At 43.5% G+C, this 27,975-nt stretch overlaps 1 protein-coding gene and 1 long non-coding RNA gene across 8 annotated transcripts in view; one reads left to right on the forward strand and one right to left on the reverse strand.

The window, feature by feature from the left end:
• SAMD4A (sterile alpha motif domain containing 4A) overlaps nt 1-27,975 on the reverse strand; it is a 228,648-nt gene that overhangs the window by 104,104 nt on the left and 96,569 nt on the right. For 2 of the 6 annotated variants that reach the window (XM_009211567.3, XM_009211568.4), the window contains exon 1: nt 314-709. The exons of 3 other annotated variants lie outside the window; for them this stretch is intronic. The gene's annotated coding sequence lies outside the window, so the exon portion shown is untranslated. Of the gene's footprint in view, nt 1-313; nt 710-27,975 lie in introns of those variants that run through there. One more of the 6 variants, XM_009211569.4, reaches the window with a different exon arrangement.
• Nucleotides 708-27,871, forward strand: LOC116275721. 2 transcript variants are annotated; one of them, XR_004184910.1, is made up of 4 exons: nt 708-832; nt 1,173-1,303; nt 2,773-2,871; nt 27,801-27,871. It is a non-coding gene; the product is annotated as an uncharacterized LOC116275721 (long non-coding RNA). The 2 variants fall into 2 exon arrangements; XR_004184909.1 differs by lacking the exon at nt 27,801-27,871 and having other exon boundaries at nt 2,773-3,258.

Consider the following 27,975-nt stretch of genomic DNA (forward strand, 5'->3'; position numbering starts at 1 on the left):
TCTCAAGTTTTCTATTCATAGCAATCTAACCAGTTAAAAGCAGCAATCGCTGCATCTAAGGATAGACAGGGAAGCCACGATTTGGCCCGTTTGGGTTTGAAGAGTGCCATAAGAATAAACAAAGTCTGGCCAAGCCTGTGCTGGCTCATGAATCGAATGAAGGTGAGAATTTCAGTTTTAACGCATCTTTACCACAGGCTCACACCCTCACAAACCACCCCCACACAATCCCCAGAGTTCTGTGCTGCTCCAAGGAGGAGAGTTGAGTCTGCAGAAGCCCAGAGAAGCCTGGGCGTGAGAGCCAGTACGTTACCTCTAAATGGTTGCTCCGGAGAGCCGTTTGGTGAAGTTTGGTATCAACTCACTGGTCTGACGATGAACTCACAAGATATGCAGTAACAGGAGCAAAATTCTCTTGATTAGAGGACCATAGTATTTTGCTGAGTTTGGGGGTGAGGGCACAGCTGCTGTCCAGGTTATATGGAGCTGAGCACATTACAGTTGAACCAGGTGTTAGGTGAAAAATGTGTGAGTTGATGGAATGATCACATAAAAGATTGCTCCATCTCCTCCCTCTCCACTTTGTCCTTTTCCTTTTCTTCCCTCCTCTGGTGTCCACTGGGCACAGCTCATCATTATTGAGTGTCTGGCTGGGCATTGTGATGTCAGAGGCATCAGCTACAGAGGGCGATGCCTGAGAAGGGACAGCAGCCCAGCCCGGTTCAGGGACACATGGCCCTGATTTGAGCTCTTGTGACATCACACTCCCTCCAGTTATCTTACATCTCACATCTCAAACATTTAACATCTTACATCTCAAACATTTCTTGAGGTCCTTACCTTCCCGATCCCCCAAATCAATATGGCACTTAGGGGACACCAAGGCACAGAGAAACTTGTCCCAAATCACGCAGTAATGCCCTGGTGCCACCGTGAAGAGTGCTGGAGCTTCCTGACCCCTTGTCCAGGGGACCTGGCTGCCTTTTATAGAAAGTTTCCATACACCTTCTATTCCTAACCTCGATCACAAGCAGTGCCGGCCCAGATGCTCTGTGTCACCGGCTTAGTAACATACCCCATTTAGGAGCATGAGCACAACTTGTTTGCACTGGGAATGAATTAACTGAATTCTAGATATTCTTTTTTTGTTTGTTTTTTTATTTCAAACACAGCTAACTCATCAAGGCTATGGACACCGAGAAGGCCAACTTTGATTCTTCAAGGAAAATCAGCAGCTGACCACACACCACCCTTCCTGGTCCTCCCCAAGATGCCCCAAACATCCGAAGTCTGCAGTTTTGGGGTAAGAAGAAATACTTGGTTCATAACTGCCCATGGAGGGGCAGGATCCATCTTTTCTCGTTCTTATTTTGCAAGATGACATTAAGAGGAACAGTGCTGAGAAAATGGAAGATAATCTAAAAAACAAAGATCATCACTTCTTTATATAATGTTAGAAGTTTTCTGGATGTCTTGACCTTGAGGTCTAAAATGGGTAGAGCCTTTGGAGAAGAGAGCAAGCCCCTTGGGGTCAGTCAGGTGAAGGGCAGATGTATAACCCCTATCACCGGGTCAGCTCCATGAATCATTGCACAGATCCCACTGCCAAAATCAAGCCCTGGAAAGCACAAAGATGGGAAGAACTGGCTCATTTATCAAACAACTGATGGGTCGGGCAGGGAGCAACTCCCAGCCAATAAGTTGACTTGGTTTCTCAAAATGACATAAGTACATTTCAACTGTGTAGTAAATAAAATAAAATTTCATTGTAAAAGGGCCCCAACCATCCCCCATGTGATCTGCCTCTGCTGCCTCCTCATGTGACTGGCCTCCCAATTTAGCGCGTAACCAACTCCCAATGACCTGTAATAACACTATTCCCAAATTAGAGCTCTCAATTGGACTTGGCTTCGGTCCCTCCCTCAAAGCAAAATAAAGCATCCGTTTTCTTTTTTTCACATTCATAATACTCTCCTTTTGAGTTGCCAACTCAAACCCTGTTTCAGTCAGATTGAGCCCTTCCTCTTTTTTTTTTTTTTTTTTTTTTCTGGTTAGCCAAAGAGCCCGATGGAAAAACACCAAGAGACAAAAACAAAAACAAAATCAGACAAAAATTCCAAGTAAGTGACATTCAGCTGGAAAAGCTATGATTCACATGCAAATAAAAATCTCCCTGAATTCACTGTTATATGACGCAAGGCCCTGGCTTCAACATAAAAAGGGCAGAATGAAATCACCCACAATTAAACTTGCTCTGGAATACTGGAATTCTCTGGCTAGGCCTTCCCGACTAATGATAAGAAAACCCCCAACTGTAGCAGAATGAAGCTAATTGTGTTGGGAGCCAGGGCATCCCCACCTCAGCTGACATTCACTCCTGAAACTTCCCAACCCAGCACTCCCCATCTTTACCTACCCCCTCACCTGCATTCAGAGTAACCTGCATGGAGACAGGGCTCGGGTCCCCTAAAGGCATCCCTTCTTTCTAGGCAGACATGAGGGATTTGTGCTGAGAAATCTGGACTCACCACCCTACCCACCAGGAAGCTAGAGTACAAGAAAGCTTTCACTGGAGCTCTGAAAAGATCTCCCTGAGACGACACAGGACCTTTGTATGAGCTTCACAACAGCATCAGTTTCTGATCTCAAGTCCAGGCCAGAGATAGTTTAGCAAGTAACCTCTCCTGACTGGTAGATAATTTACCATCCCACTTCCCTCCTGTCTCCCTCAGGAAACTGAAGCTGATCTGACACCACTTCCTTTTTCTCCAGATGTTACCCTTCGGATGCATACCTTAATCTGCCTGAAAATCATAGAATTCTGGAGATGGAAGGGACCTCAGAGATTTTCTGGTTCTCTCTGTTCTGGTGGTAAGTGTTCTCACCACACACCACTCCCAACCATAGGAAGCCTTTCCACCACTGAAGAGAGCTGGGGTTACTGAAGCCACAATCAGCTTCTCTGCAACTTCTAACCATTTGGCTAAGATCAGTTTTTCTGAAACCACAAAGAAAAAAATCTATGAACAAGTACTAGCATACCCATGTTCACAGTAGCGTTATTCAGAAGTCATAAGGTGGAAACAACCCAAACGTCCATCAGCAGATTAATAGGTCAACAACATGTGGAATATACATCCAATGGAACTCTCTTCAGCCTCAACAAGGAAGGAAATTTCAGCACATGCTATAACATAGATGGACCACAAGGACACTGTGCTAAGTTAATAAGATGATAAAGTTCTAGAAATGGATAGCTGTGATGGTCACACAACATTGTGAATGTAATTAATGCCACAGGACTGTATATTTAAAAATGATTAAAATGGCAGATTTCATGTTATATATATTTTACTATGATAAAAAAATACAAGAAGATAAATCTACTTTCCCTTTAGGGGAAGATAGCCATTCACCTAAATCTTTTTCAGGCTAACAGTCCCCAGTTTTTTCTAATAATCTTTAGGTGGTATGATTTCCAGCCCCCTGCAGCTTCATGGCCATCCTCCTCTGCTACACTTAATGCCTCTTTGAAAACCTGATACCCAGAACTGAATGGTGGACTGAGCTCAGTTTCTCCTTCCAGGTCCTGCCCTGAGGCACCTGGCTTAACCCCCAAGTCAAACGCAGCACAGAGCAGACCTGCTGCCTGCCCGCTCTAGAAGAATAAAAAGCATGCCACCACCCTACTACCCAGCTGCTGCTCCACCCCCAGACAGCTGTGGGCAGCTGCAGCTGAGAAGTGAAACTAGCGACAGCATCTGGGGGAGGGGGCGGCAGCCAGCTGAGCACACTACGCCCTTTCCGTAGATTTCCCGTTTCTTGGGGGCATCTGGCCAATGGAAACAGGGCAGGCCCTCAGGGATGCCTCTTATCAGCAACTCACCACAAGTCTGTAACTCCCTTCATGGTATGGTGTGCAGGGCAGGGATGGGAGGCGCAGCTAGATGTGTGCAGCCCCAGCCTAAGCCAGGCCTGTTGGGTACCACAATGGGCTCACCCGCTTCCCTCGGTCCATCTGGAAAAGGTTTGAAAGCTTGAGGCAGGAAAGTTCCCTTTTGCATTTTAAAGTGTGTTGAAACTGAGTAGCCTGGGTGTTGGTCTCATTCCACAAGTGAGTAATCCATTTCCTGAAAGTAAGCTGCTCCCCCTTTGGAAGTGGCCCAGCGTTTTGGGGGTGCTGTTAGAGGTGTCACTAGCTCAGTAAATATTTATTGGCACAAGCATGGAGCTTTTCTAGGAATATCAGTTAATTTGCTAAACTGATGGCTTTAAGGTAGCACCCTTGAAAAAAATTAATTCCTTTCTGATGGGTGAGCAGTTTATGCCTGGGACAGGGCACCAGACGGGGAGTGTTTTCACTTACTAGTTAGAATAACCACAAATAAATTAAAACCAGGCCTGACTTTAAAATCCCTACCTTCTTCCTTTTCTTGACTCCTGATTTTCTATTAATATCTGAGCCAGTAATGGATTGACTTTGGAAAACTCTTTTCTATGGCAATATTTTGCTGGGAGTTTGAAATGATGGAGTTTGAAAACTCCCTTTCATGTGAGTCTTTTGGCTTCTGGGATCCCATACGGATGATCTCATATATCCACCCCTCACTAAGACTGTGCCCACCTGGATCTATCTGGAGACATGCCTCCTGTTCTTCTGTGTAGGGCAATTTAGACTTTCATCACCTGGCTTGAAAAAGCCTTTTGCCTTGAGGAATAAAAACTTGGTTTCTTTATGGTTCAAACGATCACTTTAAAATCCTCTTAAAAAGACTCCTGTGCCACCTTCTGCTCCTTCATGAGACAGGCGGTCGTCATGAAGGAATCTACATTTTCTGATCCAAAATACGGAGACAGAGGAGTATACTCAGAGCGCTGCCAGTAAGGGGATGAGTTTGTGTGTGTGGAGGTTCTGATGTAGGGATACATCAAGCTCAGGAGTGATTCTCCACGAATGGATGGTTAGAGATCTGATAGAAAAAAGTCATTCTGGACTCCTGATCTCATGACCAGCATTTTTCCTCAACCCTTCTTGGAACTAGCCCTTTTAGTCATGATCTTAGAAATCCTATGTGACTGCCTTGGGCTCCAGGCATCACTGCCAACCACTTGGGTCTTCTGAGACAGACACGAGAGTCTTCATGACTCTTACTAACCTTGGCATGGTCCTGTGGCTCAGACACTATCCTGTCTCACAATGACTTGCACCTGCATTTTCAGCCATCCCTACAAGGATCATCCTGAGATCCAATGCCACCCCTTATTTCATCCCCTTCAGGGGTACCTGGAAAGGAGACAACTGCGAGATGATGGCCCTCCCTTGGTATCCTACAGACTTGTACATAATGGAGCCCGAGCCCACGAAACCCAGAGTGCCAGTACACACTCTGTCCCTCAAGAACCAGGCAGGGCACCCTTGGGGCACACAGCTTTCCAGGGAGGGCCCCCTCCGGGAGCACGTGACGGAAGCACTGCACGGCAGCCAGCAATGGGAGAGAACAATATGCTGGCTAGGGGGAACACAGGGTTGGTTATTCAGGTACCAGCAACACCAAAATCAGTGTTTATCCTTGTTCATTCATTTCCTTTCTTTCAGCAGGCCTATTACATACAGCATTGCATAAGTCACTGAATGCCTGAAAAACAGGACTGGCCTATGTTGATAGTGTAGGAATTTGGCCTCTATTTCCTTTTATGCTTTAATTTGGTACATGTTTATCTTCCATTGCATTATCTTTTTACTGTTTTGAGGACACAGCCATAGTCAGAGTGCAGATCCAGAGCAGAACACCTTGGAGACTTGATTATGTGCTCAGAAACTCCCCTCTTAAATATTTTTTGGAACAAGCTGAGGTATGCATAAGTAAATGCTTCAAATATGGTAGGGACAAGGATTAGCAACCATTATTATCAATGGGGTTATCAGGAACTGGGAAATATCAGATTCACAAAATGAGCCTTCAATGGGATGTGTGCAAAGAGGGGCACTGGTTGAGAGTTTGGGACCCAGATGGGGTGGTGTGCTTGTCACGTGGCTACCATTGGTACCAGTGTTCAACGGCCACAGGGAAACCTTATTATTCTGTGACTGCCTCCTACATAGGCATGGTTCAGGGAAGATAGAAAGGTCTCAGAGGAGTGAAAATGGAATGAAACAGTAGAGACGGGAGGCCAACATGGAACTGAGCTAGTTCTGGCTACTTCTGTTGCTTTTTGATTCAGGGGAATGTGACGTATGGACTCTTCCCCTATAAACTCATACCTCAAGATTCTTCCATGCACACAGCAGACTCCCCACAATCCCAAACATTAAAGGCCACAACCCAAACATTATGGGATAAGAACAGGGCTGCTTCTTCATCCAGAGATTTCTGAATCACACACTACTTTAATGACATACCTACTTCAGGCACATGTTCATAATATTCATCCTTACACTCTGTCTGTAAGGCCAGTCCTGGACCCAGGTACTGCATGTTAGGATAGCGTAATTATTTTGTGGTCTGTCTTCAATGGCTCTGTGTTTCCTCCTAAAGTGGGATATTGCAGCAGTCATAAATCTTTCCATCCTCCGGAGCAGTGGTCTGTCACTGCTTACTTACACTGCTTATCTTTTGGGAGCGTTCCAACTCTTATTGTGTTTAAACTTAAGCCCTGCTAAACTCATCTCCCTGCATATTTTTCATTTGGGGCTCTATCAAAAAACTAATTAAAATTAAAAAGTTTTCTAAAAGGCAGGGCTTGGTGGCTCACACCTGTAATACCAGTACTTTAGGAGGCCAAAGTGGGAGGATCACTTAAGCCCAGGAGTTTGAGACCAGCCTGGGTAACATAGGGAGACTGCATCTCTACAGAAAATTTTTTAAAATTAGCTAGGCATAGTAGTGCGTGCCTGTAGTCCCAGTTACTCAGGAGGCCAAGGTGCGAGAATTGCTCGAGTCAGGGAGTTCAAGGCTGCTATGAGCCATGATCACGCTACTATACTCCAGTCTGGGTGACAGAGTGAGTCCCCATCTCCAAAAAGAAAAATAAATAAAGTAAAATAATCAGTGTCTCATGAGCATAATGATCAATGCATACATACACAATCACATTTACCTACTTAATCTCTGCTTTCACATCTGATTTATTAGTATCTATCATCTGTGGAGTACTTTTTTTAAAAGGTGGCAAAATCTCTTTCTAAACATTATCACATCTCAAATGCAAGACAAGTGGGACTGTGGTGAGGAAATTGAGGTTCCTCGTGGTTAAGTGACACATGGTGGTTGGGAGGTTAGGGGGCCTGGGGGAGGCCTTTCTGTAGCCTAACTCCTGGTTCCCAGCCCAACAGCTGGTCCCCCGTCGGCTCACTGCTGAGGCTGAGCTGATGCTTGCTGGAAGGAAGGGTTGCACAGCGAAGCCTGACAGTTTCCCTTATGTTCTTGGTTCTCTTACAAAGGAATCTAAACCTTGACGGACATTAGAAATTTAATAATAGTTTAAGAGCAAATCCCAGCAAGTCTCCAAAGCAATACAGAATCAAATTCTGAAAGCAAATAAGATACTGCTTTATTCTTCTCTCTCTGGCTCCGCTGGCAGGGTGGGAGTGAATTGGGTGTGTCGGGTGAGGGGAGAAGAGACTCCAGAACATACCATTATGATTATCTAACAATAACAACACTCTTACTGGCAGTGTCCTCTGAAAAGATTAACAACATGAGGTTTCTTTTACTCTACATGGCAACAAGCTTCTGAAGAAAATAAAGTAAAAATATAAACTGCTTTATTAACCACCAGTGATGCTGGTTACTTTAAGCTTTCTTAAAACCTTAACATTATAAACTGAGGAATGTGCTGAAATATGCTGGAAGTTTCTTGATCTTGTTTCAACTAATAGTCACTTTTCAATTTCTCAGAAAAGGATATTTAACAAATATGGCCAAACTTAAGTAACTTAAATTTCATTAATTTTCCCTTAAAACAAACATATCAAAAAGTAATGACACAGGAAAAGAACAGTCCCAATACCCATATTGCAACTGTAAACATCATCTATTCACAGTCCAGAAACATACGCAATCTGTTTTTCAGTAGCAGACCTGAAAATTACACCACATTGACAAGAAGCAACTCCGCTGCAGATGCGTTAAAAGATGAGTGGCAATTAAGGCCCAATTCACCATGGATTGTTTTAATAATTTTTATTTTCTGAGCAGTGACTTTTTTCAAATAGAAAATCTGGCAGTTGTATTAAAACCAATACTGTTAATTTTCACTTGTATAGTTCTTAGTCTACAACTACATGAAACCTAAGAAAAGATTTCTGTATAAAGAAAAATGTAGTGACCTCAGGCAAGCTGGCGAGATTTTTCCAACAGACACAACAAGGGAATAAATGGTGGGGGGAACAGGGCATGAGCCACCCATGATCTGAAGATGAGGGAGTGGAGACCCAGTAGGACTGTGAGCACACATGCTCCATCTTTTCTTGATGCACACACCTGTCCCACGATCATATTGCTTCCAAATCCTCGAGGTCACTATCCCATCATGTCCTATCTTAGGCCCAGACAGAATCCTCTTGTCAAATCTTGAAGACTTTCAAACAGAAGTATTACTGTATACACATTCTGAAATGGATTTGATGAGCAGAGGGAAGGGTTACTGCGCAGAGACCAGGAATGCAAAAGGGGTCAGTTCAGAGTTGTTTCCCAACTACAGTCAGGACCTCAGGGACACAAGCACTAGGCTCTAGCTCTGGGAATGTAATCTCTTATGCCTCAGTTTCCTCATATTAAAAAATACACATAATGCTCTTCCATCACCCGCCACTTCCAAAGAATGACATGGAAAACATCTAAAGACTTAGCACTGGTACAACAAGAGACATTCACTTTAGATGCCCTTGTTTAAAGACCTTCACTCCTATAAGCTAAGGCCTTCACTCCCATGCAGGTGTCAGGGTAGCGACGGAAAGTTGGTCTTTGCCTGGCATCCCGCATCATCTGGAAAGGGGAGAAGGTGCTTACACATTCTTGGTTGCAGATTGGTATTTTCAGCATTTTTAGAAAAGACTAAACTGTTTTTCATATAATTCATTTCTCATATTAGCACTTGTGTTTTAAGAGCACATAGCAAGGAGCTATTGTTAGAGAAGCCAGGATCAGAATCAAGTGGCTAAGTGATAAGGGACACTGCTCATGCTCTTCTCTTGCTTCTAAATGTCTGCTTTATAGCAGCTCCAGAATATTCCTGGTCCAATGCATTGTAGACACATTAGAATCACCCAAAACAACTTTAAATATTTGACCTCCTGCTCCAATCTCCAAAAATGATAGAAAAAAAAACCCCAGCGTATCTGCAAGTTTCCCCAAAGTCCTACCAGTCTGTCATACACAAAAATCCAAATCCGAGTCAATAAAACATAAGTGTTCGAACTGTCTGTCTTCCTTGTTTCCCCCACTTCTCCCTGCTGTCTATCTCTTGGCTATTTACTATTTTTAAACCTTACACAGCACAGAGAAAGAGGAATGGCATTTGAATGAAGTTTGGAGACAAGAGCGAGTCCAGAAGAAGGTAGCATAAAAGGCTGCGATGAAGCAGGGTTTCAATTATCCATGTTTTCCCTAAAGATCATATATTCCACATCCCTCCCCACCTGACCTACACACACACACGCAATGATAAATGGTGATTACCCAAAATACGACACACTGGTATTGGAGAAAACAGCAGAATTAGGAAGGTCATTTTTAAACTCTCCTCCCTTCTCCCCTGAGGCAGGTCCTAAAACCTTCATTCTAGAGGTACCCTCCCTATACCTGGAGGAAAGGAACATCCTTATTTTTAAAGACACAGAGATGCCAAGAAGAATCTGAACAAACAGGCCTTGCTAAGTTCCCCTCAGTTTATTACCATTAGATCACATCCTTTTGTCCCCCAATCATACTTCTGCACAACTGTGCATTCTTTATCAAACCTAAGCATAAAAATATGCAGATTTCTCTGTTTCTTTGGGTCTTCTTTTCTGAAGTGTCCCATGTCATGCAAAACTTATATTTAAATTAATTTGTATGCTTTTCTCTTGTTAAAATCTGTCTTTTGTTGTAGGAGCCTCAGCCATGAACCTAGTGTTGGGAAAGAAAGATATTTCTTTTCCTTTACGATTGATAGACAGAAAGAATGAATGCAAATTGCTGAAGAACATTAGAAGCTATTTAGAAAGGATTCAGATACTAGTGTAAACCCCAAAAGACTAATTCAACAGACAAAAATGCCCTTTTAACAAAACAATTCCAACATAGGAGAGAATTTTCCTCTTTCTTCAAAGCCAAATATTTTACTATGCTTCATAAGGCTAATTAAAACAATATTGCGCTATTTGAGCATGTGTGGGTTATGGAGAGGAACAATCTGCCCCACAAAAATCTTTGTTTCATCAAGCAAACACCGCATCTATGGTGAGAGTTCTGCAGGATCCTCGGAGACTTTGGCTTTGTTTCATTAACATTCACATATCCACTTGGTAAGAACTGTAGCTTGGAACTACGATTTCCATTACAAAGCCTCTGAAATGCCAGGAATGAGTCATGGCATTGTGCAGCCTGGGCAGTGCACTGATTTTCTCCATTAACCAGGCGTACATTCTGACAACTTCCAGGAGAAAAGCTGAATGAGTCAGTTTCAGGAATAAACCACATTAGAATACTATGTCCGTGGAGGAGTTAGGGTAATAGGGATTGTTTTTTGCTGTTGTTTTGTTCTTTTAAAATAGAAATATTCATAAAATTCATTTCTCTGAAGATAGCAAAATAACTTAGATCCATCCAATTATAAGGATTCTAACACCATGACCAATTTGGTTGCCCAAACATTACAAAGTGTAGTAAAACTGCTAGGATCAAAAATAGCTTTTCAAGGACAGTTCCACAGCCCCCTTAACACACAGAACACTACCTCTGAACCACTTCCAAACACCTTCTCCTTTTCTGATTTTCTTCTTTGGATGTCTTACACCACCTGACTTTCATAGAGAAATGGGAAGTTAGGAGATAACAAGTTAGATAACGAAACGAGGGAAACACATGGCCAGAATTCAGGCAGAGCATGTGCCGTGTTTCAGCAGGAACAACAAACCTGACTATAAAAATGGATCTCTGGCTTCAGTGGGAAGCAAAATGCATAATGCAAGGCTCCAGACTGTGGGGATCTCTTCTGCATCCTGTCATGTTCCCTGCTGCCATTTCGGTTTTGGAAATTGGAGTCCAAATCTCTTTAACCCTACACGTTCTCGAGAATTGCTTACTGTGTTTACGAGATGAAGGCCTAAAGCAGTGTCATCCTGGACCACCTACTAAATAAAGAAATCAGCAATATTAGAAGGCTAGCAATTTCCTGGCAAAGGGGAAAGATTGAAAGTACTAAAAGCAGGCTAGGCACAGTGGTTCACACCTGTAATCCCAGCACTCTGGGAGGCTGAGACAGGCGGATCATCTGAGGTCAGGAGTTTGAGACCAGCCTGGCCAACATGGTGAAACCCTGTCTCTACTGGAAATACAAAAACAATTAGCTGGGTGTGGTGGCTCATGCCTGTAGCCCCAGCTACTTGGGAGACTGAGGCAGGAGAATCGCTTGAACTTGGGAGGCGGAGGTCACAGTGAGCCAAGCAAGATTGTGCCACTGCGCTCCAGCCTGGGCGATACAGCAAGACTCTGTCTCAAAAAAAAAAAAAAAAAAGAAAAGAAAAGAAAAGAAAGTACTAAAAGCATCAAATGGTTAACATCTTTTTAGAACTTCTGATCTTATTTGAAACCAATACCATACAACATTTGAAAACTGAATGCAACCATGAAAAATGGAGATATCTGAATATGCCAAAGGCACTTTTAATACCAAAATGAGAGGCAAAGTACCTAGGGTGACTGTCAGGAGCCAGTATATCTCAGATCTAACATGGAGCTGCCGTGGTATTCAGGGGCTCCTGAATACTCAGTTGTTCAGGATCATACTCAGTTGCTCTCCATCTTTCCTAGTATCGAGCTGCGGCCTTGCTTTTTCTTTTTTTGGATTTGGCCTCTAATGTTTAGGCACGAGTCAGCACACACAGATGAATAGATTAACTGAGCTAATTTAAGGGAGCCCTCCCATGGAAGGATTCTTTTTTAGCCTTCTATATTTAGGCTAAGGTTTATGCCTGTGCAAGACACTGACTGAAGAACTGAGTTTTCCAAACCTCACGAGCAAGGATTCTCTACCATGAGATCTTCCTAACAAACTACTCACTTGTTCGCGGGAGCTCTGATGTCACCATAACCAGAGAGTATTAAAACAGGCCAATTAAGGCAATCTCATTTGTACTGCAGGGTGACTCTCGCCTCACTTTCAAAAATGTGGTAAGCACATACCGTGTTGATATCCAAGCTGGTGAATATCCCTATCTGGTGAAATTTGATAAAACTTAATTTGATATGACAACTCTATTGAATTCCACCAGAAGCAATCATTTCAATTAAATCACACAGTTCCTAAATCTCACATTTAGTAACAAATTAAAGACTTTGAAGCTCTCCACTGCTGAAACATTGGTTCTCATGTTCTTATAACTATTGCTTAGTCAGACCTAAAGCATGGCTAAGGAATAAGTTTAAAGTTTGACTCTCAAGCAAAAATTTCAAAGATTCTGTGACTTGTTGGTCATCAAATAAGCTGCTCTCCACGGCAGGGGATTCTCTGCCTTTTTTTTTTTTGAGACGGAGTTTCACTCTTGTTGCCCAGGATAGAGTGCAATGGCGCAATCTCGGCTCACTGCAACCTCTACCTTCTGGGTTCAAGCAATTCTCCTGCCTCAGCCTCCTGAGTAGCTGGGATTATAGGTGCCTGCCACCACACCCGGCTAATTTTTGTATTTTTAGTAGAGACGGGGTTCCACCAAGTTGGCCAAGCTGGTCTCGAACTCCTGACCTCAGGTGATCCACCCGCCTCAGCCTCCCAAAATGCTGGGATTACAGGCACGAGGCCTGGCCTTCTGCCTTTTTAAAAAAAATCTCTCCCTACTGGGCCAGCCACAGTGGCTCACATCTGTAATCCCAGGATTTTGGGAGGCTGAGGTGGGATGATCGCTTGAACCTGGGAGTTCGAAAGCAGCCTGGCCAACACAGTGAGACCTCATCTCTACAAAAAATAAATTTCAAAATTCGCTGGGCATCATGGCACGGGCCTAATAGTCCCAGAACTCAAGAGGCTGAGGTGGGAGGATCACTTGATTCCTGGGAGGTTGAGGCTGCAGTGAGCCGTGATCATGGTACTGCACTACAGCCTGGGTGACAGAGTGAGACCCTGTCTCAAAAATAAAATAGAATCTTCCCCTAACCCACTTATTTGAGTATCATTTAGGGCATAGGTAATGCTAAGGGATCTACTATATTGTCACAATGATAAGAATGTCAATAGATTCTCTTCTCAAGTCTTTGACATTTAAAGACACCTGCAGAAAGGTAGACACCATCTGTGTCCTCCTGCTGGCAGAGACTAAACACCTGCACGGTAGAAACCACACCAGTAACTACTCAGTGTCAGAAGGGCCTTTAGAGAACAGAATCAATTATCTATTGCCTTTCTCTTTTGTTTCACAAATTATTGGGCAGCTGAAGAGGTCAAGTTTTGAACAAGCTGCTTTTACAGTCTTACTTTTTTAGGGAACCTCATGCAAAAAATGTAAAAGCAAAAAGCAACTTAAAGGAGCAGCAACACTCCTGCCCTTCTCTCCCTAAAAATGGAATAAACTTACTTGGCAGTATCTCTGCTGCCACTGAATATATTTACTTCTTAAATGAGACAAACCTCTTGCCAGGCTTCTTGCCGACTCTGCAGGGACCTAGGCCTCCTTTGCATAAACACTTCTTTCCAGAGAAAAGAATGAGAACGCCACACTTTAATATTTTGGCATTCCTTGTTGGATTCAAGTGGAATGCTAAAATGGAATTAGGTCCCAGAGGAGAGAAGTGAATGAATTTTCATCTCTCCCCCGACTTAATTGTATGTGCCCCAAGCGTGGCATCTGATGACTCAGAGCAGGTTCCATGCTCAGATAGAGGCATCAAACGCTTCAGAAAGTAGGGAAGAGTGGCCTCCAGAGCTCACCTCTCAAAAATAAACCAAACCAGATCCATCAGCTAAGGTCTGAAGTTTAAGACCGATGGCCATTACTGTTTACACAGACAGAAGACCGAAATTTGATCTCCCTTCAGCTCAGCCAATAAGATGACTGGGAGAAGTGCTAGGCTACCTCTCCTTAGATTCAGCTGCCTAAGGCTCTGTGGACGGCCTGCTGGGGCTGGGCTGCTGCTCCCTCCTAAGGGCTGCAGGGCCCTCCCACCCCTGCCCACAGGACCCAAGGGTCTCGGTGTACAGCTTTGTCCCAGTGATGCCTGGGCATCCTGATAGCAGGTGAGAATTCACTGGACTTCCAGAGTGTTCCTTCTAAGTAGCTGAGAGGTTAAATGAAACCAGTCCAAATTTCCAGTGCTAAAAGCAGCAGGCAGCCCGCTATGTTGACGCTGCCGTCACAAAACCCATGGTTGAGTACAAGGCAGCCATTATTTATTTGTGATCCTGAGAATGTTTTTATTGCCTGTATTGTTTTCTAACTTTGGAAGCACCAAATAAGGATGACTTTTGGTGCAAGGTAGGAGCCAGGACTATTTATATGATCTCATTCTTTCTTACATAATATATTAAACAGGCCCTTTAGGTCTGAGTGTGAAAGAGCCAAATTATGCCTCTGGACAAACATGTGCTGCTCCCATTGAAATTGGGGTGACTTCGCTGTCAGACAGCTGTGGGGCAAACTTTACTCTTCAGCAAGGATATGATGGATAAAGAATTGTTTCCAAGCATGGAATACAGTGTTCTGGAAAAGAGCCACAGGAGGAATATGAAAACAAATCCCTTTAAAGCCCAAATCAGCAAATACTTCCCATCATTTACAGATAGGCTTGTCTACCTTCCAAGCCTGCAAGGTAACCTTTGAGAAAGGGCCCCAGGTACCTCTCTGGAGATCATTCAAGATCTCTTCCGGTGAGCCTCTAATGCTGGCAAAATGTAGCTTGGGCAGAAGATCACTCTCCTAACTTAATACGGTGATATTTCGCTCTTAGCCACTTCGTGGGAAGATGCATAGCTGGTTTCAGAGCAACAAATTACTTTATAGTTGCACTTCATCATTCATTGTTCCCATGTTACAGACAGACGTTTTATGGTAATTGATCTTGATTTAGTACATATACAGACTTATTTATGCGCTGCCTTGTTCCAAAAAGAATTTTAAATGACTTACATGTGGCCTTAGAAATTTCCCTACATCCTTATAACCCTTAAAAAATAATACTCTTCTTGTCTAATAAGTTAGATTTTACAGAAATTCATCATAACCTTTATGCAGCTAAAATTAAAAGCAGATCAAACCTAGTGTTCAAATCCTCCAATTTTTACTTTGGAAAACAAGTCCCAGGATGACAGGGCACCCTCTCAGGGGACCTGTGAACCTTGGTCAGCCCTTTCTGAAGTCCTACAGAATTCCAGCTATAGATGGGTAGAAGAGGAGGCAGAGAGTGACAGATTCCACATCATGACAAAGTGAGACGTCTGCAGATGACTGAAAATAGTCTCCCACGGTTGGTTTTAATCATCCCACCTTCCCTCCACCCTCATACACCCTCTGCGCTTAGGAAGAGTAAAGATGACTGCATTTAAGTGACTGACAGGCATCACAGGGATCGAAAAAAAATTAAAAGAAAAAAAAAACAAAAAAAACAGCTGGATGTGGTGGCATACGCCTGTAGTGTCAGCTACTCCAAACGCTGAATTGCTTGAACCTAGGAGTTCCAGGCCAGGCTGGGCAACATGGCAAGACTCCATCTCTAAAAAAATAAATTTAAATTAAAAACAAAAACAAATTCCAAAACAGAACAGCTGACTATACCCTGAAGAAAAAAAAAAACTATAATCAGAAAAGGAAGCAGTAGATGGGGGTAATGGTGTGACATTTTCCTTCTCCTCATCTCTCCATCTCCCCATAACACTACTCCCCATTCCTGTCCCCACTCCGATGCCTCTGCAGCACATCCCCTTCTCTTGCCCCAAAGTTCAGCTTCCTGCTAGGGCCCTGTCACACCTCTTCCCTGAGGTGTCAATTCAGGCCTATGCATTGAGCCCCGATAATCCAAGCTTTGATTTCATGCCTGCTGGCAACTGGTTCATTGCCACATTCACTGGCACTGAGATGTAGAAACCTGCTCTGAGACAGGTTCAGATTCAGGCTTCACACACACCGACTACAGCATTCTAGAAGACTGAGTTCATTCCATGTGTTCAGTAAAGTCCAAGATTTGAGGCCTGACACTCAAGACCGGCCACACTCTTGTCCCAAGCTGCCCTCTGTACCTCTCACCTTCTCTAACCCTGTGCCTCACTCAGCCCAGCCTCTTCCTTGGCTGTGCTTCCTCCTGGACAAACATTGCCCTCCTCTTCTTGAAAGGCAAATCTATACCCGTCCTTTAACAAACTCATTTAACCACCACTCCCACTGCACTCACTAGGTGCTGTTCTAAGCACTTTCCATATCTCACTTAATCCTTACAACAACCCTAGGTACTATTATTAACCAAATTTTAAAGATGAGGAAGCAGAAGCATGGAGATGGGACCTAGCTTGCTCAAGAAGCCAGGACAAATAAGTAGTAAAGCCAAGGTTCAAACCCCAGAATCTGTGTCCCTAACAGTGATGCTGCTGGGCTGAGCTGCCTCTTCCATAAAACTCCCATGTCTAACTCCAGCTAAAATTAATTTTTCCTTCCAAGTTCCAGAGCCCTTCAGTGATCTCTCTCTTACAGTCTAACCATTTTCTGCCTAACTTTTGCCATACGTATCTTTCATTTTTCATCTTTCCTGGCAGATGGTAAGTTTCTTGAAGACAGAATCCATGTCTGATTCAACTTGGGTCCCCTCAGCCACGCCTGAGCTCTGCACATGCTCGGTGGGTGCCTGTCAATATTTGTGGGTGGAAGGAGGGGAAAAAGAATTCACTCAGCTAAGGGATCTCCTGCTGGAGTGAGGAACACTTCCTTCTTTGTGTTCATCTCTATGTGGGTGCAATGTTTATATTTACTTTTGTTGTTTTAGGAGGAATTTTAGCTGCTCTTGGTAAGGAAAGCAGGTAGTCTTGAAGGTGAAAGCTATGTCTTATGAGCATGGGAGGCAACAGCAGTCAAGTTCTCCTCTGTTCCTCCCACATACAAGAGCTACTTGTGGAGGTGGTAACAATGATATGAAGACAACAATTGCAGCAATAACAACAGCTACCATCAATCACATACCATGTGCTAGGCACTTCATATCCTACATTTGTAATTCTTTCAATAAGCCTGCAAGTTAGGCTTTATTATCCTTATTTTACAGATAGGAATTGTGATTCAGAAAGGTTAAGTCATTTCGTTAAAGTCAAAAGCTGGTAAAACATAACGGTGAGGCTTGAACCCAGTTCCGCCTCCCCCAGGCTTGGTCTGGCTCCATTCTCTACACAGCAATGCCTTTCTTAACCCTGAAGGAGCTTAGCTTTCTGTAGGAGTTAAGAAAGGCAAGTCACCTGGGCCCATTCATTCTTGGCTTCCTGGATTTTCTGTGGTTTTGGTCTTTTATGTGAAAAGCTACCCTTACACATGCACATTTCTTCCAAGAAACCAGATGAACGGTAACCTACTTTCACAAAGCTCAGAGAGTCCTTAATGACTAGGAACAGACTGGACGACAATCACAAAAATGTACCAAGAGATTTACAAGAGGGTGGTGCAGATGGGGGCGGGGAATGAAGGATGGGGCCAGACAGACTTGCTTGGAGTCAGACAGGCAGAGTGAGAACTAAATGTTCTGTTCAGAAGAAAGGATACATCACTCTTCATTAATCTATAAAGTTGTCTTAGTCGGGCCACAACAAACCCTCAGTGCGTTCACAACGTGGTCACAAAAACATTTTACTGGTCTGGGTGTAAACGTTTTTTCTTCACACAGGAAAAGCAGTGCTTTTCACCCTGGGTGGTGGTGGCGGGGGCGGGTGGGGTGGTGGTGTGGGTACAGAAGGGAATCCCTCAAAATGCAGCACACACTTAAACATGATTCAGCTCTGATTCATCGAATCTGGAATATTATTCGATTCACTCCGGGATTCTTGGTGCAAAGCGTCCCCTGCATGCTGGCAACGTCATCTTTCCATGCTACTAAGTGATAGACAACTTTCTTTAACATGCTCTGAAGCTCACAATATGTTTAAGACAGACTCTACCGCGTGTAAGAGAAAAGAGGTGCTAATTATAAGCAGAAACAGCAATACCTAGTGGGGGCCTAGTTAAAAACCAACACTATCAGTGGACTAAAGAAAGGAGTGCTAGCCAGGCATAGTGGTGCATGCCTGTACTCCTAGCAACTTGGGAAGCTGAGGCGGGAGGACTGCTTGAGCCTAGGAGTTCAGGGCTGCAGTGAGCGATGATTGGACCACTGCACTCCAGCCAGCCTGGGCAACAGAGTGCGATCCTGTGTCTCTCTGTCTTCAAAAAAAAAAAAAAAAGAAAAGAAAAGAAAGGAAGAAAGAAAGAAGTGGTACTTCTAAAAATAAAGCTCTCCTTAAATATTCTTTATCAGCTTGTTTCAGCCAAACTGGACACATTTGGTACACATTTCAGCCCTGTGACTTTTTTGTTTCCTGAGCATTCCGTGGAAAGCAGGTGCTCAAGGAGAGCCTCCAAGGAGGACAGCAGCAGCCTCCCCTTTTCTAATGGGCTCCAGGCTGGGGCATGTGAACCACTGAACAGTACCTTAGCTATGTCTCCTCTAATGAGTAGGATGTAAGGGAGAAAATGTGGGTCAAGTGTTCAGAGAGCTTCATGATGATCCAGGCTGTAGCCACTGACTCCACAGCCCTGCGGCTGCACCTCCTTCTCCCATGGATGGCTTAACGGTGGTATTTCTCCTCAATTTAAATTAAAGATAAAGCATGGTAGCCTAACCTAAATGTCTTCTGCTCTATGGCCTCCGGCACTGATTGGAGGTTCAACCTTCTTTGTGAACATTTCAGAATTCCTGTCTGTCATTCCTTCTTGACCCTGCAGCGTGATATGGTGGAGAGAGAAGAGCACGGACTCAGGAGTCAGACTCCCTGGCTTCACACCTGACTGTGTCACTCACCAGCTTTGTGACTTTGGGCAAGTTACTGAACCTCTCTTGCCTCAGTCTCCTCACCTGTAAAATGGAGATGATGAGAATAGTATCTATCTCATAAGGATGTTATAGGGAGAAAACCAGGAGGAGGATTAAATTAAAACAATAAGTGCCACATAGGTATTAACTAGTATTTTTTTTTCCTTCCTATCTTCTTTCTTTTCCTTGGTTTCTACAAATGTTTATTGAATATCCACTAGCTAATACAAATAAATACAGGCAAGATGCAGTCCTTGCCCTCCAAGTAAGGACAGAGATAGAAAGCTACAGTAGAAGAAAATCACCAGTCTGGCATTTGGGGACACTGGATGCTGGTCCCAATACTGTCATTAACCCCTCTGTGGCTTTCTCACCTGGAAACTCCAAGATCCTTTTAGAGGATCTAGACAAATAGAAAATGAATTCACTGCCAGGCCTCACATACCATGCCATCGGAGTGATTCTATGACAACCACCCCTAAACTCCAAGAGGAGAGAAACGATTTCAAGTTGGGCCAGTCCTGGAAGGCATCAGAGACCCAGAATTTGTGCTCGGCCCTCGAGGATGGCTTGGAGATTGGAAGACGGAGGTGAAGAGAGGCTGTTTCAAGTGAAGGAAAGATACTGTGCAAAGGCACAAGTTGTATGTAGGAATGAGGCCACAGAACATGGGGCTGTATCTGAGAACTGGTTTTGGGAAAGCAGGAGGGACAAAAACTCACAAGGTCAACTTGTAGAAGGCTGGTGAGTTATAAAACAATGGGCAGTTTTTGAGGTGGAAATCTGATCAGAATGGCAGTGTGTGGAGATGCATCTGGTGGCAGCCTGAGGGAGGGCCGGGGTGGAGAGAACAGTTGGAAGACAACTGCGCCAGGAAGGCATGAGAAACAGAGGGTGAGGGCAGAGCCCTCAGGGCTCCCGAGGCAGGCGGGCCCACTACTGAACAGCTGTCCAGTCTGGGGCGCTCACATAACCTCTCTTGTCCACAGTTCTCTCCATTTAAAAAGAAGACAACATAAGCAAAGGCTAAGCATGAATGCGTGGTGCATGGTACAGACTCAGTAAGCAGGACCCAGAAAATAAAGTAATGGGTGTGAGACAAGCTGTGATTGAAAAATTACCATTCACCTGAGTTACTGGTGAAACAAATCGCACGTGACAGCAAGAGAGAGAGGGGTTCCAAAGAGCCATCCCCATAAGTCACTGGCCCTGGGTGACAGGGAGAAGACAACAGAGAGGGCTGGTGATCCCAGGTAAATAGCAGGATGTGAAGGAATGACATTTGCCTCTCCTTGGCTCTTCAATGAGATGACCCAGGGTAACTGGACACTGTGGCTGACTGTCCTGGTCATCACGTATAACAAAGGCACAGACACAGGAGAGAGCAAAACCAATGCCTTCCCTGTACCTGGAACTTTGACCTACAAACACGGAGACCCCTGTGGAAGAAAAGAGAAGTTCCACCCTCAAACTTTCAGCTCAAAGCCACCAATCATAGATACTGTCACATCTCATAAAGACACAGTAAGCATTATCATTTCCATTTTCAAGATAAGGACATTGAGCTAAGGTCACTTGCAGAGTTGGTAACAGCTGAACCCTGAGCTGAGGACTTTGTCTTGCACTTGAAAACCTGTTCCCCTCCCAGCTGTCTCTTAGGGCCGTTTTCCCCTCAACCAGCCCTCAACTCACAAGCTGACCTAAAATTGCTCTGCAAAATACAAGAGCATGAAATTAAAAATTAAATAGGTGCTTCTATATCTATTTAAATCCCATTTATTTTTAATAACTACTGAGGTTAGGCCTTGCACAAAAGGTGAGGAGTTGGTTTAAATCTCGATTTATCTCTTGGTAGACTAGTAAAATATTGTCATTCTGCTCAAGTGAAGAAAAGGACCATCAAAAATGTTACACTTACTTAACTTTTCTTAAAACTAAGAGTCCATCTCCTGGGCACTTTCTTCTAGGGTCTTAAGCTCCCGTGATTTGACAGTGTTTGGTCTGGTAGCTTGTGCCATTCCTCCAACATTTGGGGGTACCTATGTGTCTATAGGCTTATGGTAATCAAAGGGTTAATGCTCCCTGTCAATTGCACAAAAATTCCCATCCTAAATGGGAATGATTTGTCTTCTTAGTTAAGTGTTTCTGACAATACATGCTATTTATAAGCTGATGGCATCTGGCTCAGAATGGGAGCTAATACAATTATAATCAAAATAATAATATAAATTGGTTAGCAGCAGAATGGCCAGGATAAGCAAAAACAATTACAGTTGACTCTTGAACAAGGGTTTGAAATGCGCGGGGCCACTTATACTCGGATTTATTCAATCAAACACAGATTGAAAATACAGTGTTTGCAGGACGTGAAATCCATACAGATGGAGGGCCGACTTTTCCTATAGGTGGGTTCTGCACGGTCAACTAAGGGACTTCAGTGTGTATGGATATGGGTATCCAGGGGGTCCCAGAGCCGATACCCTGGCGTATATGGAGGGACAACTGTATGTCACTAAGGCTGCCCTAATATGGAAATAAATGAGGAATATCAAGCCACTAATCAAGACGCCCACACAGGCATTGTTTTAAATCCATGGAGCTTTGCTATATCCAGTACTTCCTGTGGGTCCCTCCTTCCAGTGATCTTGGGGCCCTCTCTTCACCTCAGTGGCCCAGAACACTTCTGGGGTTTCCCCACAATCATGAGCTTCTTCTTATGCCTCATTCCCATAGCTGGGGTGACCCCCTAACTGTCACTCTTGCTTGGTCAAGGATGGCTTAGAGTCTCTTGCCAGACAATCTAAGAACCAGAAAGTCTCTCTTTTACTAGGTTTTACCTGAACAACGTAGAAGCAATTTGTCTCTTAAACACTCTCCCTGAGCTTTGGGGTTCACATCCTGCCCATTTGTGTCTCCTTATTATCAGAACAGAAAATCTATGACTGTATTGCTAAATGTAAGGAAAATGGGGTTTCAGGTTGAGACAAGCCCTTTTCTTCCAAAGGCCTGAAACATCAGGCAGGTAGTTATTTTATCTGTTCTGAGTTTAGTCAGCACATCTTGGTTATTCTAGACCCAGAAAATCCTCAGAAATCAGGGTTCATTAGGGATGGTTAGGGAAGATGGAAATGGATGACTATCAATCAGGAATTAATGAGGATTGAGGAAATCCAACCAATTCTACCTGGAGATCTCTGTGGCCATCCATCTTTCCCACCAGCAGCTCTGAATTTGGATCTATGCCCTGACAGGCAAAAGACAAATCTATCCTTCTTAAAAGTCCACTCAGGTAAAATGCCATTTAAATTGTGGTATTGTCCAGAACTGCAGAGAGGAACATTTCTTTTCCAGTTAATCCGGCAGCCATCAGTTGTTCCCCATTAACTTGAGAGAAGCATCTAGTTTATGCTCTAGAATAAAACACCTCACATCTATCCAAATCAAACCCTGAAGAGCTATAACTGAAATGAAGGACAGTCTCTTATTTATTGGAGGTGGGTGGATTCTTGTTTTCCCACGAAGTTCATGTTCCAGCATACTTATCTTTGGGATCTGCATTTCCTGGGTGACTAGGAATCCAATGATCATACCTGTTTTATGATTTTAAGCATTCTATGTTAGCCTAAATTATAGCACATTCATATGGCTTTTATTGTTAAAGATAACAATCACCTCACTGTAAAATATTATTCTTCCTGAGGGTTCTCAAATACCTCTGTTAACATGTTCCAGTATCTACAGGCACGCTCACATTTTTTCCTGCAGTTGTTTGTGCTCCGCTATAGAATCTAGACACGACACAGAGACAGAGGAAGGTCTTTCCAAAACGTTTTTGGACCAAAGAGAACAGAGGACAACTTAAAACACACTGTATTTTAGGACACTTCAAATAAGATTTGTTTCACTACAACCTGATCTCACTTTAGGAGAAATAAGTATTTTCCTGAACTATCTAATGTTAAGTCACACATTAAAAAATTAAAGCTTATTATTTTAAGAAGTGTGAGTGTGAGAGAGAGAGAGAGTGTGTGTGTGTGTGTGTGTGTGTGTGTGTGTTGGATTCACATAATTAAACATATTCAAAACCTTTTAAAGCCAAAGATCAGATCTTTCATGGAACAAGTACTTTGAAATATACTCTGTTGGTCAACTCCAAATGGTTTCTCCCTGTTTATTTCAGAGCCATATCATAGGAGCATTAAGTTCTTTGAACTCAACTACATTGTTTAGGGAGTAAGAAGGAGAGAGAAGAAGGGGGGCGTGGGGGAGAGGAAGAAGAGAAGGAAGCGGGGAGAGAGGGAGGAAGTACATTTGTGAGAAAGTATAAAGATGGTTCTGCCCAGTTTCCCTCAATTGGTCTGTGTCCCCCATGAGCACGTCGAGGGCGATGTGTGTCTGTGCTCTCCCCAGCCTGGCTCAGTTCTCTGGTAACCTGTTGAGTGACAGCATCTTTATATGCTCACTAGACAGGTATACTTTATACAACACAGCCGGTTGCTGCCACTACAAAAGACATCCTTTAATCCAAACTATGAGTGTATACTCATCTCAAACTTGGTAGAGGTATAGGGGCCATGCCTTATCTTTGAAGATGGGTCCACTGTCTGGAATTCCCAATTATCTTTCCTGTATAAACCAGGAAATTTGCTATGATTTTCAGGTTCTCTTTCTTTAAAGAAGATTAAAAAACAAACAAACAAACAAACAAACAAAAAAACAACCAAAGGCAACTGAAAAGCCATCTGACCACAGAATCTGCCTAGATTTTTTACTTTCTCCTTAATCTTTTAGAGTTGTCTTGTTTGTATTTAATTTGGCCTCAATTTATTTTTTATCAAATTCATCATTAACAAGTCTTTTCAAGGCAACGATGTAATTTTCGAGACAGCTCTCCTTTTCACACACATATTTAATCTGTTTAAATACTTAAACTTAGCTACATGTCTTAGAATAAGTACAACTAGCATACATAGGTTTGGGAGCACATGCTCTCACCAGGCCCCCAGTTGAGCTGATAGAATGGGTGGGATGGCTCACTGGAAAGCAGCCCACTAACTGACTGCCATAGATAGAGGTTGGCGCGTTCATTCACAGGAGAGACAAAGAACAGGTTAACTGGCAGATGGACTAAGTGAGCTCCCACAGTACCTCCCCTAGGTTCAACCAAAGAAACAGCTAATGATCTATTCCAATACTGTAGGGGAAAGAATGACCACGTGAGACCTAACAGTCTCTAACCTGATGCCTTTCTAGGGATTGGAAGAGTAATTTTGTCTGCTAAGTTTTTGTCTCCTTGACTATTGGATAAATCCCCTCCTAAGGTTCAGTAATAATGCTATAAATAGGACAGGAAAAAAAAAAGTAGTCAAGCTAAGCAGAGAAAAACTATGAGGCAGAATGTATGCTTACCTGATGGAACTCATGCCTCATGTGGCGTGAAGGTTCACGTTGTGTCTAAGATCTTTTGACCAAAAACTTTAATCCCTCAAGTTCAGGCTAGGTTGAAAAATCAGCCTAGTTGCCTTGGTTCAGTACTTTAGACCGCAGTCTATCATTTTACTCACTATTGCTACTCTACAGGGCTTGGATAAAAATATTAGGATGAAAAGTATCTGAGGCTGGATCCACTCTCAATGTCAAGCACAAGTTGGCTAATTCCACCTTGAAACATTTGCATCTGTGAGGGATGGTATATTTAAAGGACCTTTATTTAGCTCTTACATTTTGTTTATTTATAATTTATTATTTACATCCTGTCAACTTCCATGAAGGATTTGAGGCAGCTTAGCTCTTCAGTGAAGCCCATTCTTAATCAGTTTCAGTCACTTCTCTCTCATCCTGCTACGTCCAACTTCAATGGAGTAGTGTCCCCAGTGTGATTAATTAACTTGGACCCCTGTGGTCTGGGACTTCCACTGTGCAACAAAGGCTGTGCGTCTGCAGAGTCTGTGACCTTTGGTTTACTGCCCAGTGCAGGGAGCGGCCCAGCAGCACAGGAAACCCTGGCAGAACTTCCCAGGGCATCCCCTTTGATGCCCAAGACCTCTCTGGGGGACAATGTGGGGTGTGCAGACCATGTAGGATTCACAGCGCCACAGCAGCCCCACACCCTGTGCTGAGGGAGCCAAAGGTGGCCACAAGGACCCTCCCTTGTGAGGGATGTAAGACATCAATAAGTGTCCCACCCAGGTCAGGTGCAGTGGCTCATGCAGTAATCCCAGCACTTTGGGAGGCCGAGGCAAGTAGATCACTTGACGTCAGGAGTTCAAGAACAGCCTGGTCAACATGGTGAAACTCTGTCTCTACTAAAACAAAAACAAAACAAAACAAAAAAAAACCATACAAAAGTTACCCAGGTGTGGGGGCATGCACCCGTAGTCCCAGTTACTTGGGAGGCTGAGGCATGAGAATCGCTTGAACTTAGGAGGTGGAGGTTGCAGTGAGCTGAGATCGTGTCACTGCACTCCAGCCTGGGCAGCAAAGCAAGATTCCATCTCAGGAAAAAAAAAAAAGAAAAGAAAAAAATAAGCATCTCATCCAGTAGGAGTCTTTGCCAATAAGTACAATAATCATACGCTCTTTCATGTGAAACAAGAGAAAGGCACAGCCTCAATCTCAGCTCCTTGTGGACCTCTATCCCTTCAAGTCTCATCTAAATGGAGCAAAATATCCACAGGTGTTATTTCAATCTGCCATTGATCTCTGGGCTGACTAGGTCACCTAACTTAACCATGCTAGAGTTTTCCATCTGTAACTCAGTGATGAAAACCCCTTCCAGAGAGAGACATGTTTGAAGAACGTCAGGTGAGAGCTCCCACATGTAGCTGCTGTAAAAAGGCCCTGAATGTCCTTGTGTCCGAGAGTCACTTCTATCTGCCAAATCTGATCACCTTCTCTGGCTCCCAGCCCCTTGCTCTTGGCTCTTCTTTGTGTGAATGGAAGCTGCCAATCTCAATACCTGCTCAACATGTGTTTTTTTTTTTTTTTTTTTTTTTTTTTTTCCAGATAGTGGATAAAGCACTGCTTTCAAGCATATATTCCTGTTACCTAGCCTACACACCTGTAAGTTCTGCTCTCTCAGAGGATAAACATGCAGCACCTGATAAACAATTATTAATGTAAAGCGCTGTCTTCAGAACAGAGGTGCTTCAGACCATGTAGAGGTGTTTCTCTAGTAGTGGCGATGGGTTTGGGGCAAGTCATCCACACCTTCTCACCAACCTTTTTGCAACCAACATCAGACATCTGGGAATAGTTGGTTGAATCCCTGGGTGTGATCTGTGACTGTGGAATAGTCACAAAGCCAATTTGCATGCACAAAGAAGGAATCCATAACCCACACTAGAAGGTTCAATAAGGATGGAGGTTAATGCATAGACCACAGATCCAAATGCTGGCATTAACTAGGATGGGAACTATCTTCACAGAATAGGAGACTCTGGAATAGCAGATTCCTCAATGGTCTACTTTAGGGGCTAGCTTTCATCTAGCTAATTAGCCCTCTGTTCTAACCACCTGACTAACCAGTCACAGACTTATAAATACAGCAGGTGCACTAGAGGCACAGCTTCGAACTCTTTGGGAATAAAAAGGCATCAAAGAAATCTATAGAATCCACATTATATATCTAAAATATAGGTATGAAAAAGAATTTTTGTTCTACATTATTTTAATCTAATAGGTCAAGGTAAGTAAAGTTATATCATTGTCCTAGATATAAAAATGCATGTGGACCAAAAGATGACATTTGAATCACACTTTTCTATTTATAAAGCACTTCCAAAATTCTTTTTTTTTTTTTTTTTTTGAGACGGAGTCTCGCTCTGTCGCCCAGGCTGGAGTGCAGTGGCCGGATCTTGGCTCACTGCAAGCTCCGCCTCCCGGGTTCACGCCATTCTCCTGCCTCAGCCTCCAGAGTAGCTGGGACTACAGGCGCCCGCCACCTCGCCCGGCTAGTTTTTTGTATTTTTTAGTAGAGACGGGGTTTCACCGGGTTAGCCAGGATGGTCTCGATCTCCTGACCTTGTGATCCGCCCGTCTCGGCCTCCCAAAGTGCAGGGATTACAGGCTTGAGCCACCGCGCCCGGCCCCAAAATTCTTAAAGCTACATTATGATCTTGTTTGACAGATAAGGAAATTGAGGCTTGGAAAAAACAAGTGATTTGCCCGAGGTCAAGAACTCAAAGTCTGCAGTGCCTGTCACTCTGTTATGTTCACACCATTCATGAAACAGGACTTTGCTGATCAAGTCCATAGGTGGAAATACCCTCCAGAGAACTAAAAAGATGCCTGAATAGTGTATGATTAACTGGCTTCCCTGAGCTCTCAATGATTACACACAGAAATTCAGATGTTAACAGGCAAACAATTCTGTGGCTGACAGGACTGCAGGGATATATGCTTGGATACCAAGTCTAATGGAAGCCATCCAAAGTTGGTGGTGGAAAATTATGCATGGATCTCACTTTGTAAAATAGCTGTATAAATGTGGTTCAAGGGGACTGCAGTTAAAAGACATAATCAGATTCTAAACAGTCTCTCTCTCTCTTTTTTTTTTTTTTTTAAACTTTCAAGTTGATGTCTTCTCCAGTCCTTCCATCCAGAGCACAGCAAATATCAAAGTCAGCCAAGCTGGAAAATGAGTTGTGATAACTGGATTCTTCACCACTGGTAGCATCAAGAAAGTCTGTCTCCAGTCTTTCGTGACCGCTCATCCTCCTGTTCTGGAAACTCAAAGCTCCCTGGACTC

This window comes from Papio anubis, chromosome 7 (genome assembly GCF_008728515.1).
Source record: "Papio anubis isolate 15944 chromosome 7, Panubis1.0, whole genome shotgun sequence".
NCBI lineage: Eukaryota > Metazoa > Chordata > Mammalia > Primates > Cercopithecidae > Papio > Papio anubis.